The sequence below is a fragment of the Hylobates moloch genome, unplaced genomic scaffold (assembly GCF_009828535.3).
Source record: "Hylobates moloch isolate HMO894 unplaced genomic scaffold, HMol_V3 SCAFFOLD_6, whole genome shotgun sequence".
NCBI classification, from domain to species: domain Eukaryota; kingdom Metazoa; phylum Chordata; class Mammalia; order Primates; family Hylobatidae; genus Hylobates; species Hylobates moloch.
This window is the reverse complement of record NW_026652281.1, coordinates 135,009,898-135,024,926: the sequence shown is the minus strand read 5'-3', so window position 1 is coordinate 135,024,926 and position 15,029 is coordinate 135,009,898. Positions and strand designations below refer to the sequence as shown.

The 15,029-nt window shown below is 44.5% G+C and overlaps 1 non-coding gene and 1 pseudogene across 1 annotated transcript; both read left to right on the top strand.

Moving 5' to 3' along the window:
• Window positions 1-4,173: 4,173 nt before the first annotated feature.
• On the top strand, window positions 4,174-5,355 carry LOC116470487 (hsp90 co-chaperone Cdc37-like; annotated as a pseudogene).
• Window positions 5,356-14,632: 9,277 nt separating this feature from the next.
• Window positions 14,633-14,823, top strand: LOC116472131 (U2 spliceosomal RNA). Its single transcript, XR_004249032.1, has one exon. It is a non-coding gene; the product is annotated as a U2 spliceosomal RNA (small nuclear RNA).
• The last annotated feature ends 206 nt before the right edge of the window (window positions 14,824-15,029 follow it).

Sequence of the window (15,029 nt, the reverse complement as noted above, 5' to 3'; positions counted from 1 at the left end):
GATAACGAGGTCAGGAGATCGAGACCACGGTGAAACCCCGTCTCTACCAAAAATACAAAAAATTAGCTGGGCGTGGTGGCGGGCGCCTGTAGTCCCAGCTACTCGGAGAGGCTGAGGCAGGAGAATGGCGTGAACCCAGGAGGCGGAGCTTGCAGTGAGCCGAGATTACGCCACTGCACTCCAGCCTGGGTGACAGAGCAAGACTCCGTCTCAAAAAAAAAAAAAAAAAAAAAAAAGAGTAAGGCTTTCTTGAGACCAAAAAATGAGGAAACCACTGTGGATTATCATCAGCCATGATAGATCCCTTTCTTGCTATGACCTCCTAAGAAGCCACTGTTCTAGAATTCCAGGCATGTATATAAGTCCCTGGTTGTGCTTAGGGTTCCAGGCGTTCTAGCTCAGGAGTCTGGTTTTCAATGACCTAAGGGATTTTGCCCAAAGTTTACTTGTTTTCTTTTTGGCATTGTAGGCTTTCTGCCTTTTTCATTTGTTATTAACTTTTGCTCTCTCTTTTTTTTATTCTTTTTCTCATTTTCCCATTTGTATTCTTTCTCCTTTTTTAGTTTTCTCATTTTTCCCTTTTTCTTGGTCTTCTTTACTTTTATTTTTCTCATTGTTTTCTTTTTCTTTATCCTTTTTTATTTTTCTCTCTTTTTTCTTTCTTTTTTAATTTTTATAAATAGAGATGAGGTCTCACTATGGTGCCCAGGCTGGTCTCAAACTCCTGAGCTCAAGTAATCCTCCCACCCCGGCCTCCCAAAGTGCTAGGATTACAGGTGTGAGCCACTGCACCCAGACTTTTTTTTTCTTTCTCTCATTCTTTTTTATTCATTTCCTTTCTCTCATTATTATTTTTTGTTTGTTTGTTTGTTTTTGTTTTTGAGACAGAGTCTCGCTCTGTCACCCAGGCTGGAGTGCAGTGGCACAATCTTGGCTCACTGCAACCTCCACGCCCCAGGTTCACACCATTCTCCCGCCTCAGCCTCCCTAGTAGCTGGGACTACAGGCGCCCGCCACCACATCCAGCTAATTTTTGTATTTTTAGTAGAGACAGGGTTTCACTGTGTTAACCAAGATGGTCTCAATCTCCTGATCTCGTGATCCGCCCACCTTGACCTCCCAAAGTGCTGGGATTATAGGCGTGAGCCAAGGTGCCCAGCCCTTGTTTTCCTCATTTAAAAAAAATTTTGTTAGTATTTGATTTTTGTTTATTTTTACTTTAGCATTGTGTTTTGATCCCATTATAAAGATCAGTTGGTCAGGTGGTCTTTGGGAGTGATTTTTCTTTTGAGGTGATCTAGACCAAGCTTCTCTCTAGCTTTTCTCAGTTTTAAGCTGACCTTGGGGCACTCTGCCTTCAAGCCCAGCAGTAAGTCCAATGTACGGTAGGGCCTTTTGTCCATCTGGTCTGAGAACACCCATGTTAGCAAACACCAGCTCCTCAACACCATCATCAAGGGTACCTTTGCCTGTCAAAGCTGGCCTGGCACATCCTTACTGGGAAATATGTAGCCATGAGGGATCATTGACCAGACTCAACAGAATTCCTCTAGCTTCCAGAGACGATCCTGCGAAGTAAAAAGCATGAAGGCTTAGAATCATCCCATCATGGTGAAATTATTTGAAGGGGTTGAGACTGAGAACAGGATTCCTTGTCACGGACTACACTGCTGGGGAAGACTCCTCCTGCCTCATGGAAGTGTGAAAGAAAAAGAGTGAAACTGTGCCCCAAAGAGTTCAAGAAACCAGTGACTAACAGAAATTCTTGAGTTTACAGGATGGCAGATAAGAAATAACTTGCTGAATTGCTGAAATTCTTTCTGCTTATGAGATTTAAAAATTGCCTGAAATTGGTTGGAACCAACATGGCCAAATGGAATCTGTGTAAAACAAGGTTGCTTACATTGCAGTCCGGATCTCCACCAGATGTTTCATACTAACTCCTCCCAAATTTGCACATGCAACCCATGAGGAAGCGTGAAGAGATAGCTGCGTACGCTGCAGGACTTCCCAGACCTCCCCTTTCCTTCCACCAACCACCTGCTAATCTCAGAATTCACCCCCAAACCCTTTCTAGTAATATTACCTTAAAGCCACCACAAGGAGACAGATTTGAGCTGGACTCCTATCTCCTTATTGGTCAACCTGTAACAAAAAGCTTTGCTTTTCCTCAAAACCTGGAGTCATTGCATTGGCTTGTAGCACATTGGGCAGTGAGCCCCTTTTGCTTGATAAAAAGATGACCAAGTCAAATTCCGCCAGATAGTATCTGCTGTACATTACTGTCACCAGAAGTTTGTTGTCCATAGAGACTCAAAAGCAGATGGTTGGGCACAGTGGCTCACACCTGTAATCCCAGCACTTTGGGAGGCCAAGACAGGCAGTTCACCTAAGGTCAGGAGTTCAAGACCAGCATGGCCAACATGGTGAAACCTTGTCTCTACTAAAAACACAAAAATTAGCCGGGTGTGGTGGCAGTTGCCTGTAATACCCACTACTCGTGAGGCTGAGGCAGAAGAATTGCTTGAACCCAGGAGGCAGAGGTTGCAGTGAGCCAAGATCATGCCACTGCAGTCCAGCCTGGGTGACAAAAGCAAGAATCCATCTCAAAACAGTATATAGCCCGGGAGCAGTGGCTCATGCCTATAATCCCAGCACTTTGGGAGGCCAAGGTGGGTGGATCACCTGAGGTCGGGAGTTCAAGACCAGCCTGACCAACATGGAGAAACCCCATCTCTACTAAAAATACAAAATTAGCTGGGCATGGTGGCAGTTGCCTGTAATCCCAGCTACTCAGGAGGCTGAGGCAGGAGAATCACTTGAACCCGGGAGGTGGAAGTTGCAGTGAGCCGAGATTGTGCCATTGCACTCCAGCCTGGGCAACAAGAGTGAAACTCTGTCTCAAAATATATATATATATATACACACACATATACACATATACACAGATACATATATATACACATATACATATATATATATACACACACACACACACATATACATATATATATGGCAGAAAACCTGCCCTTGGATGCTGACATGAACATCAAGATTGCAGACTTTGGCATCAGCAACAAATTCGCCTTTGTCTACAAGGTGGTTATCTTCCGGTTATCCCTTTTGCTGCCCTGGAACTCTTCATTGTCAAAAGTATGATGGACCCACCATGGATTTCAGGAGTCAGCTTCTATACACTGGTCAATGGATCCTTGCCTTTGATGGACAGGACTTCAAGGGGCTGTAGGATGAAGTACAGAGTGGAATGTATCATATTCACTTCTACTTGTTCATGGAAGGTGAAAACCTGCTTAAAAACTAGTTCAACCATTGTGGAAGTCAGTGTGGCGATTCCTCAGGGATCTAGAACTAGAAATACCATTTGACCCAGCCATCCCATTACTGCGTATATACCCAAAGGACTATAAATCATGCTTCTATAAAGACACATGCACACGTATGTTTATTGCAGCACTATTCACAATAGCAGAGACTTGGAACCAACCCAAATGTCCAACAACAATAGACTGGATTAAGAAAATGTGGCATATATACACCATGGAATACTATGCAGCCATGAAAAATGATGAGTTCCTGTCCTTTGTAGGGACATGGATGAAACTGGAAACCATCATTCTCAGTAAACTATCGCAAGGTCAAAAAACCAAACACCGCATGTTCTCACTCATAGGTGGGAATTGAACAATGAGAACTCATGGACACAGGAAGGGGAACATCACACTCCGGGGACTGTTGTGGGGTGTGGGGAGTGGGGAGGGACAGCATTAGGAGATATACCTAATGCTAAATGACGAGTTAATGGGTGCAGCAAACCAACATGGCACATGGATACATATGTAACAAACCTGCACATTGTGCACATGTACCCTAAAACCTAAAGTATAATAAATAAATAAATAAAAGAAATTTCTCATTCTCAATTCCAGCAAGAGAGACACTTTGGAGCAAATAATGAATGCTCCATGGATAAATGTATTCCATATCCCTCATAAAGATGAACTAAACCCTACGTGGAGCCATTTTACAACCACAAGGACAGAGTTGATGGTGTCGTAGTTTCCATACCTGAAGAGATTTCAGACTTGCCTTGGGAGTCTCCAGCGCTGCTGCCGCGGTGACCCGAGCCAGAGCGGGCTGGGCTGCCAAGGCAAGATGGTGGACTACAGCATGTGGGACCACATAGAGGTGTCTGTTGATGAAGACGAGACACACCCCAACACCGACACGGCCAGCCTCTTCCGCGGGTGGCACCAGGCCCCGGGGGAGTGCATGCAACAGTTCCAGAAGTAGAAGAGGAACTGGACAGGGGCTGCCACGACTTTAAGCACAAGGTGGCCAAGTGCCAGAGGAAACTGAAGGAGGTGAAGGTGGCCGAGTGCCAGAGGAAACTGAAGGAGCAGGAGTGCCAGAGGAAACTGAAGGAGGGTGGCAAGGCAGAGCTGGAGCGGCTGCAGGCCCAGGCGCAGCAGCTGTGCAAGGAGGGTCGGAGCTGGGAGGAGAAGCTGGAGGAGATGCACAAGAAGGAGAAGAGTATGCCCTGGAACGTGGACATGCTCAGCAAAGATGGCTTCAGCAAGAGCATGGTCAACACCAAGCCCAAGAAGGCGGAGGAGGACTCAGAGGAGGTAAGGGAGCAGAAACACAAGACCTTCGTGGAAAACTACGAGAAACAGACCAAGCACTTTGGCATGCTTGCCACTGGGATGATGGCCAAGAGTACCTGTCAGACAACGTCCACCTGGTGTGCGAGGAGACAGCCAATTACTTGGTCATCTGGTGCTTTAATCTAGAGGTGGAGGAGAAATGTGCACTCATGGAGCCGGTGGTCCCCCAGACAATCATCATGCAGTTTATCCTGGAGCTGGCCAAGAGCCTGAAGGTGGACCCCCGGGCCTGCTTCCGGCAGTTCTTCACTGAGATTAGGACAGCCGATCGCCAGTACGTGGAGGGCTTCAACGACGAGCTGGAAGCCTTCAAAGATCATGTGCAGGGCCGTGCCAAGCTGCCCATCAGAAGGCCATGAAGGAGTATGAGGAGGAGGAGCGCGAGAAGCAGCTCGGCTCTGGCGGCCTGGACCCCGTTGAGGTCTACGAGTCCCTCCCTGGGGAACTCCAGAAGTGCTTCGATGTGAAAGATGTGCAGATGCTGCAAGACGCCATCAGCAAGACGTACCCCACCGACGCCAAGTACCACATGCAGTGCTGCTTTGACTCCGGCCCCTGGATCCCCAACTCTAAGGCCAGTGAGGCCAAAGTGGGAGAGGAGGTGGGTCCTGGGGACCCGCTGCTGGAAGCTGTTCCCAAGACGGGCGATGAGAAGGATGTCGGCGTGTGACCTGCCCCAGCTGCCACCACCACCTGCTTGCAGGCCCCTATGCGTCCCTTTTCAGAAAACAGATAGATGCCATCTCGCCCGCTCCTGGCTTCCTCCAGTTGCGCTGCTTGGCCCGGCCGGGAGGCCCGCCCAGCCCTCCCTAGCATCTCCACTGTCCCACTTTCCAGTGCCCATTCAAATCTCTGCTTTGAGTCAAGGGGCTTCACTGCCTGCAGCCCCTCATCAGCATTATGCCAAAGGCCCGGGGTCCGGGGAGGGGCAGAGGTCGCCAGGCTGGTCCACCAGGTAGTAGGGGAGGGTCCCCAACCAAGGGGCTGGCTCTGGTCACTGGGCTCTGTTTTCACTGTTCATCTGCTTTCTGTGTCTTCTATTTGGCAAAAAGCAATTATGTTCCAATAAAGGATTTCAGATGCTTGAGAAAAAAAAAAAAAAAAGACTTGCAACGGGCCAGAGGTACAACAAGGTGGTGCCTTTCGATCTGCTCTTGGGCTACAAGAGGTCCAAGCTGGAGGTCTGCACTATCCCTTTGCATCCCCAGCCTTTGGCTGATCTGACCAACAGCAGCACACTTTCCCATCCCCCAAGGTATAGCACAGGGTCTCTGCCAGCCCCAAGCATGAGTTTCAGGGAGCCTACCATTCTCACCTTTAATTGCTGTATTAGTGTGCAAGGGCTGCCATAATACCACAAACTGGAAGATTAAACAACAATTATTTTCTCATTGTTCTGGAGGCTGGAAGTCCAAGATCAAGGTGCCAACAGGGTTAGGTTCTTCTGAGGCCACCCTCCTTGTCTTGCAGAGTCTTCTCACTGTGTCCTCACATGGTCTTTTCTCTGTGCCCATGCATCCCTGGTGTCTCTTGCTGTTTTCATAAGGAAGCCAGTCCTGTTTGATTGGGACCCCATCCTTACGCCCTCATTTAAACTTTAAAGGCCTGGCTGGGCACGGTGGCTGATGCCTGTAATCCCAGCACTTTGGGAGGCCAAGGCAGGTGGATCACCTGAGACCAAGAGTTCAAGACTAGCCCGGCCAACAGGACAAAACCTCATCTCTACTAAAAATACAAAAATTAGCTGGGCATGGTGGTACGTGCCTGTAATTCCAACTACTAGGGGGGCTGAGGCAGGAGGATCACTTGAACCTGGGAGGCAGAGTGAGCCAAGATCATGCCACTGCACTCCAGCCTGGGCAACAGAGCGAGACTCCATCTCAAAAACAAATCTTTAAAGGCCTTAACTTTAAGTTAAACTTTAAAGGCCTTAATTTTAAATCACCTCTTTAAAGGCCTTATCTGCAAATACAGTCACGCTGGGGATCAGGGCTGTGACATATGAATGTTGGGGACATGGGGGAGACAACTCAGTCCTTAAAAATTGCTGCACTAAGAATATTCAGAGGAGCAAGGCGGATCCTCAACAGGCTCTGGAGATAGGGCAGAAGCCAGGGGCATAGCCAATGTGCCTGCCAGTCCCCCACGCAGCCTGGAGCTCTCTCCACAAACAGCAAGTTTTCCTTCAAGTTTATACAGAGGCATCTTTGTTTCAGGTTTGCCAAAAGGAACCTAAAAAACTGAGTGGAGATGTTCAAACCTAAAGAGGCCGAGTTATACTTGCTACACTTTATATGTAGTATGAAGATCTCAGGCTCCATGGAGCCCAATGAGATGACGTGGGAATTTGGCAAGGTGCTCAACACAAACAGCTGCCAGGGCGAGCTGAGCAAGAAATGGTGCTGCTGTGCACGCATGGTGTGCCAGGCCAGGAGGGCTTTGTGCAGTGGAAGGTGGAGGTGTGCACACTCCCACAGCAGTCTCTCAGAGTTCAATGGAAATGCATGCCTGGCACCTCCCTGGCCTTCAAAAGTATTGCCTCCAAACTCATGATAAAGATCCTCTCAACGAAACTTTACTCAGGCTCCCCTGAACTCTTTTTTACCTAGGCCTGACTTTTGGACTACCGTGTCCATCTCTACATTGCCCAGTTTTAGCAAGAATCCTGCTGAGTTGGTTTAGATAGAATTCCCCCATCCTGCATGTCTAATCACCCCTGCCATCTAACCTGTTTTCTCATCCTCCACCATCCCCCTGCTGTCTGATCACCCTGGTCTATCTGCAGCAAGAAGCCTGGTTAGGTCAGTACAGTCAGAATCTCCCTTATCACTGATGTTTTCTCTTAGTAATTTTCCATCCACTGACCCGCCTACCCTGATCATTGGCTATAAATTCCCACTTGCCCCTGCTGTATTTGGAATTCAACCCAATTCTATCCTGAAGGCTCTTTTTCCCTATTGCAATAATACTGAACAAAATCTGTTTTTACCACTTGAACTACTGTCCAGCTCTGGTTTTCTTTAACAATGAGGGAGATTAAGGTTTAAAACGCTGTCAGGAGCCACGTAGGAGACAAGCGGAAGAGCCAACTGGTCACCAGCCACTCAGCTCCACCCTAGGCTACAGAGATTAAATTGGCCTGTTTCTGGGGCACTTCTCCCGTCCCATGCCCTGCATCATTTTTTCTCCCATATTTGTATGGGAGGGAAGACGGTTCTGTAAAATAAAGATTTTAAAAAAAACACACACTTCTCTTCCCTCCTTCCTGTTTCCTTTCCCTGTTCCTTCTCCTTCCTCTCCTCCTCATGTGCTTCTGACCTACGCTACAAGACTTTGATTACATAGAGGGAGAATTGGGCAAATAATTGAACACATCTAAGATAATGGGAACCAGGTTTCTCACTGGAGGAAGTTACAAATATGGAAAAGAGGAGGACAAAAATAAATCTGATGTTGGATTGGAATTGGAGATATTGGTGTGGACTCATGGTTTTTAATATAAAGAGAAATAAATATATATGTATGTAGGTGTCCACTCAATCCACTAAGATAGCCTAGGAAGGAGCATGACATACCAGTATCAGTGAGTACTCCTAGTGCCCAGATCTTGGTTCCTACATACCATTCTCCACTTAAGAAAATCAAGGCTCTTTGGAGAAATGGCAGATTCCAGGGCTAGGTAGGGAAATATAAGATAAACTTGAAACATTTTTTGTTCCAGAAAGAAAGGAAGGGCTCAAAGAATGATGAGAACATACCAAGAAGAACAGAAGTATCTATAATTAATCTAGAGCAAATATTATTCTAAATGGGGAAATGCTAAAATCATTCCTTTTAAAATCAGGAATGGGACAAGATCCCACTAATACCACTACTATTCACATTCTGAAGGTCTGAGCCAATATAGATATAGATATAAGAAAGAAATTGGAGTTTTAGGAATTGGAAGAAAAAATAAATCCATACTAAATTGTATATTAAATGATTGTTTAAAAAGAAAACTCAATAGAATAGACAAATTATGAGAATTAAAGTTCAGCAAGAAGCCTGGTTATAGTATTTTTTTTCACATTTTTAATTTTTTTATTGAGGTAAAACATACATATACAATTTACCATTTTGGCTGGGTGCGGTGGCTCATGCCTGTAATCCCAGCACTTGGCAGGCCAAGGTGGGCGGATCACGAGGTCAGGAGATTGAGACCATCCTGGCTAACACGGTGAAAACCCGTCTCTACTGAAAATACAAAAAATTAGCCAGGCGTGGTGGCAGGCGCCTGTAGTCCCAGCTACTTAGGAGGCTGAGGCAGAAGAATGGTGTGAACCCAGGAGGCAGAGCTTGCAGTGAGCCAAGATCACGCCACTGCACTCCAGCCTGAGCAACAGAGCGAGACTCCGTCTCAAAAATAATAATAATTTACCATTTTTACCATCTTTAAGTGTGCAGTTAAGTGGTAATAAATTCATTTATATTCTTTTTTCCCTTTCTTCCCTCCCCACCCCACCTCCCCTTCTCAGCCTCTAGTAACCACCAGTCTACTCTCTATCTTCATGGGATCCACTTTGTTAGCTCCTGCATATGAATCAGAACATGCAATCTCTCTGTGCTTGGCTTATTTCACTCAACATAATGCTCTTCCGTTTCATCTACGTTGCTGCAAATAACAGGATTTAATTCTTTTTATGGCTGAATAATATTCCATTATGTACATATACCACATTCTCTTTATCCATTTATTCACTGATGGCCACTTTGGTTGATTCCACAGTTTGGCTATTGTCAATAGTGCTGCAATAAACATGGGAGTGCAAATATCTCCTTGATATACTGATTTCCTTTCTTTTGGATGTACATCCAGAGGTGGAATTGCTGGATCATATGGAAGTTCTACTTTTCATTTTTTGAGGAGCCTACATTCTATCAAGGCTCTTTGGAGAATGGTGGACTCCAGGGCTAGGTAGGGAAATATAAGATAAACTTATCAATAAAATCAATATTTTTATGTTGTATTTCCATATACCAGAAGCAATTATAAAATATAATTTTTTAAAAATCCATTTACAATAGTTAAGAAAATACTTTTTTTCTACATAGAAAAAAAAAACTAAAGATATGTCAGAACTACAGAGGAAAGTATAAAACTTTATTAGGATATAAAATCTAAATAGAAGGAGAAATATACCATGTCCATGGGTAGAAAGACAAAATTGTAGAGATATGCACTGTCTCCAAATTTATCTACAGATTCAATACAATACTTCAACAGGGTTTTACATGGAAGTTGATAAGATGATTCCAAAATGTATATGGAAGAGGAAAGGACAAAGAATAACTAGGATCCTCCAAAGAAGAGCAGGGCAGAGGACTTGCCACACAAACTATCAGGAAGTATAGTAAACCTATAGCAATTATGACTTTATTAAGTATTATAAACCTATAATAATTAGTAATTCAGTATTATAAGCCTATAGTAATTACCTATAGTAATACTTTATAATTATTATAAACCTGTAGAAATATAATCATATTGGTGCAAGGTCAGATAAATTGACAAATGGGATGAATGGAGTGGAATGGAAGGGAAGGAAATGGAATGGAGAGCTTTAAAACAAACCCACGCATTTCATAATGTTGATGCACAACAGAGGTGGCATGTCACATCACTGGGGAAAGGAACGACTTCAAGAAATGAAGCACCTTTTAAAAATGTAATCCATTTGGAAAAGGAGAAATTAGATTCCTGCCTCACACTGTATCCAAAAATCAACTTCAGATGTAATAAGGACATAAATGTCAAAACAAAACTTTTTTTTTCTTTTTTGAGACAGACTCTTGCTCTGTCGCCCAGGCTGGAGTGCAGTGGCGTGATCTCGGCTTACTGCATGCTCTGCCTCCCAGGTTCACGCCATTCTCCTGCCTCAGCCTCCCGAGTAGCTGGGACTACAGGCGCCCACCACCACGCCTGGCTAATTTGTTGTATTTTTAGTACAGACAGGGTTTCACCATATTAGTCAGGATGGTCTCAATCTCCTGACCTTGTGATCCGCCCGCCTAGGCCTCTCAAAGTGCTGGGATTACAAAAACAAAACTTTTAAATAAAAAATATAAGCAAAGTTTTGGCTGGGCACAGTGGCTTACACCTGTAATCCTAGCAATTTGGGAGGCCAGAGTGAGAGAATTGCTTGAACTCAGACTCTGTCTCAAAAAAAAAAGAACTCCTGTACAACAATTACAAATGCACAAACAATTCTCTGTAGGGATAACCACACTTTTTCTTAAACGGACAGATAGCAAAAATTTTTGTCTTTGAGGTCCATACAACGTCTCTTGCAACTACTCAATCATTGTTCAAAAGAAGTGAAAGAATATACGTGACAGATTAACCACATTTTAGTGAAACTTTATTTACAAAAACAGAGAGCCAGCCCAATGGCCTTAGCTTCCCAACCCTTCTAGTAGACTAAGAATTTGAGTTGAAAATTTTTTAAAATTAGAATTTAAATCAGTTTGCCTTGTTATATAATAAAATACTACAAAACCTAGTGGCTTAAAGCAGCAAACATATTATGTCTCTCTCTCTCTCTTTTTTTTTCCTTTTTTTTTTTTTTTTTGGTGGAGTTTTGCTCTTATCATCCAGGCCAGAGTGCAATGGCAGGATCTCAGCTCGCTGCAACCTCTGCCTCCCAGGCTCAAGAGATTCTCCTGCCTCAGCCTAACGAGTAGCTGGGATTACAAGCATGCACCACCATAACCAGCTAATTTTTGTATTTTTAGTAGAGATGGGGTTTTACCACGTTGGCCAGGCTGATCTCTAACTCCTGACCTGCAGTGATCTCCCGCCTCAGCCTCCCAAACCACTGGGATTACAGGCGTGAGCCACTGCGCCCGGCCAAAGTCTCTTGATTCTATGGGTCTGCTGGGCAGTTCTTCTGGGCTGGGTCAGCTTGGCAAATCTATGCTGTCAGTTGGAAGCTTGGCTGGGACTGGAAAGTTTAGGGTGGCTTCACTCCCATTAATGTTCCTTTGACCAAAGCAGGTCATATGTCCAAGCCCAGATTCAAGATTCAAGAAGTAGATAAATAAACTAAACTTCATCGTTTTTTTTTTTCTTTTTCTCTTGAAACAGTCTTGCTCTGTTTCCCAGGCTGGAGTGCAGTGGCACAATCTCAGCTCACTGCAACCTCTGCCTCCCAGGTTCAAACGATTCTCATACCTCAGCCTCCTGAGTAGCTGGGACTACAGGTATGCATCACCACATCCAGCTAATTTCTCTATTTTTAGTAGAGATGAATGGGGTTTCACCATGTTGGCCAGGCTGGTCTGGAACTCCTGGCCTCAAGTGATCCGCCTGCCTCAGCCTCCCAGAGTGCTGGTATTACAGGTGTGGGCCACCTTCATCACTTGATCCTCTCACCTCAGCCTCCCAAAGCACTTGATAGAAGGAGGAGCAAAGTCAGGAGGCAAAAGGGAATGTAATCCAAGATGGGAGGCATTTATAGCCACTTTACAATTGAATTGTGAACCTTTAAGCAACCATGATGTGAATTCATAGTCTAGGTAGTAGTCAGTGGCTGTACAAGCATAATTGAAAATCACTAACTTATGTTAGCCTCTGTGGCTTGGCTCCTAAAGGAAAACTCCATCAATAACAAGTTTATAGGCCAGAGGCAGTGGATCACACCTGTAATCCCAACATTTTGGGAGATGGAGGCAGGCAAACTACTTGAGCTCAGGAGTTCAAGACCAGTCTGGGCAACACAGTGAGACCTTGTCTCTACTAAAAATAAAAAAATAATAATAATAATAACAAGTTTATAGAACAGTCCCCTATTTTATTTTTTCACAGAACTCTCTTGTCCAACTGCATCAAGTAAGACACTTCTATAACCATAGTATTTATATTAATGACTCCCAAGAGAACAAGCATTCCTTGTCCCCTGGTCCTACTCCGAGAGATTTTTCTAGAATTGGGGTGGGGGAGGGAAAGATAAGGAATATCATTGGACAATACTTATTCAGATAAATCACAACATTTTATAGTCAATGAAAACATATATAACTATGTCTTTTAATACAAATTATAGAAAGCATCACATTTATAAAATAGAGACAAGGTTTTTAAAAATTGAGAGGCTGGGTGCAGTGGTATGTGCCTGTCACTCCAACACTTTGGGAGGCCGAGGCAGGAGGATTGCTTGAGCGCATGAGCTCAAGGCTGCAGTGAGCTAGGGTCATGCCACTGTCCTGCAGCCTGGGTGACAGAGCAAGACCCTGTCTCTTAAAAAAAAAAAAAAAATATATATATACACACACACACACACACACACACACACACACATACATACATAGAGAGAGAGAGAGAGAGAAACACCAACCAGATAGTGGAGAGTTTCCAGTTTCCAGGTATACCCTGAGTTTGGTAGAAGCCATTTCTCTCCAAAAGAGACCCTGTAGGCCACAGTCAGAGAGCAAGCATCCCTGAGAAAGCCACAGAAAGATTATTCTCCTGGCTGACTCCATTCCCTGACTGGCTGGCACTTGGCAACCTGACAAGTGTTTTACATTCAAAATGTCAAGCTCTGAGTGAATCTGCCCAGAGACTCTAGTGAAGAGTGCCTTGCCACTCACGCCTGGATGCCCAGGCCTGGCGCCTGTCCCCTGATCCTGCCATTCTGACAGCGGTGGAAGAAGGACCCGGGTTCCCAGCTTGGGCTGTCAGCACATGCAGGGCAGCCCTTTTGTTGAAGGTCAAAGTCTAATTCTCACTCCAGGGCGCCTTCTCTCTGGCTCTCTTTCTTCCAGCATGTCCATCTTAATAATTGCTTATATTTTTCTGCTACTTTATAGTCTTCAAGACATTTTCCCCTTCACAATCTCATTTGATCCTCTCAAACAGAAGCAGGGTGTCAGAACAATCATGAGTCTTCGTTTTGTAAAAAGAAAGACCAGGCAATTGAGTGCTGGGAGAAAAGTGTAGGGACAGAAAGATGTGATGTTTTTCCTTCCCCATCATAAGAGTCACGGCTGACACTCCTATAACAAAGACAGGTTAACAGGAGAAAAGCATAACAAATTTATTTAATCAAAGTTTTATGTGACACAGGAGCCTTCAGAACGAACATCCAAAGACATAGGGAAAGTTGTCCGGTTTGTTTTTGTTTTGTTTTTGGTTTTGGTTTTGTTTTGAGACAGAGTTTCGCTCTTGTTGCCCAGGCTGGAGTGCAGTGGCGTAATCTCAGCTCACTGCAACCTCCGTCTCCCAGGTTCAAGAATTCTCCTGCCTCAGCCTCCTGAGTAGCCGAGATTACATGTGGCTGCCACCATGTCCGGCTAATTTTTGTATTTTTAGTAGAGATGGGGTTTCACCATGTTGGCCAGGCTGGTCTCAAACTCTTGACCTCAGGCGATCCACCCACCTTTGCCTCCCAAAGTGCTTGAATTACAGGCCTGAGCCACCGTGCCCGGCGAGCTGTCCATTTTTATGCTTTGACTGGATGAAAAATGGACAGCCATGTAGAAATATGATTAGACTAAAAGAGTATGACCCAATGCTAATAGACTGCATGGGGAAGCCCAGCGAGGCCTATGCAGATTCTTCTTGCCCTCTCTGTTGTAGCATTTCTTCCCCCTAGGTATGGATGAGGCAGGACCCCTCTGGAATAACAACAGTCTTCTGACCTAATATTGCACAAGGATAAGCCAGAGAATTTCTTTATGGCCAGCTCCTAGCCAGAACAGTAAAGAAAGCTTACAGTAGTTATTCTAGTTTTTATGGCTGGCTTTGGAAAAGAGAAGTTCTAGTTTCTATGACCCACCTTGGGGAAGAGGAATTCTGGTTTCTATGACTTGCTTCAAGACAGAATGAAGGGTAAGAGACAGCAAGGCAGAAAATCTAAGAGACCTTGGTTCTGAGATTGCTTCTGAGGCCTTCTGACATCCTTTAATTTATTGCTTCTCGACCTTTTGGCTAAGATCAAGGGTACTATCTGTTCTTATCAGTTTAATATTTGATATGTCCTCTATCCAAGGGCAATATATTAAATGGATTTTTGAAGCAGGGAGATAGAATAGGAGCTTGCTCCATCCACTCCACACACTGACTTGGTATTGCAGTACCTCCAGGAATGATGCACCCCTCCAGGATATTTTTATTTTTAATCCTTTATTTAAAGTGCTCAGCATGCCAAAGTGCCATACTTTGAAGTATCAATTTCTGAGTCCCAATAGAAGTATAACATAGTAGTTAAAAACAAAGGCTCCATAGTTAGCCTTCTGCCCATTACTCACCAGGTAATCTTGGCACACTAATCTCTCTGACTCACGTTTCCTATATAGAAACTAGAC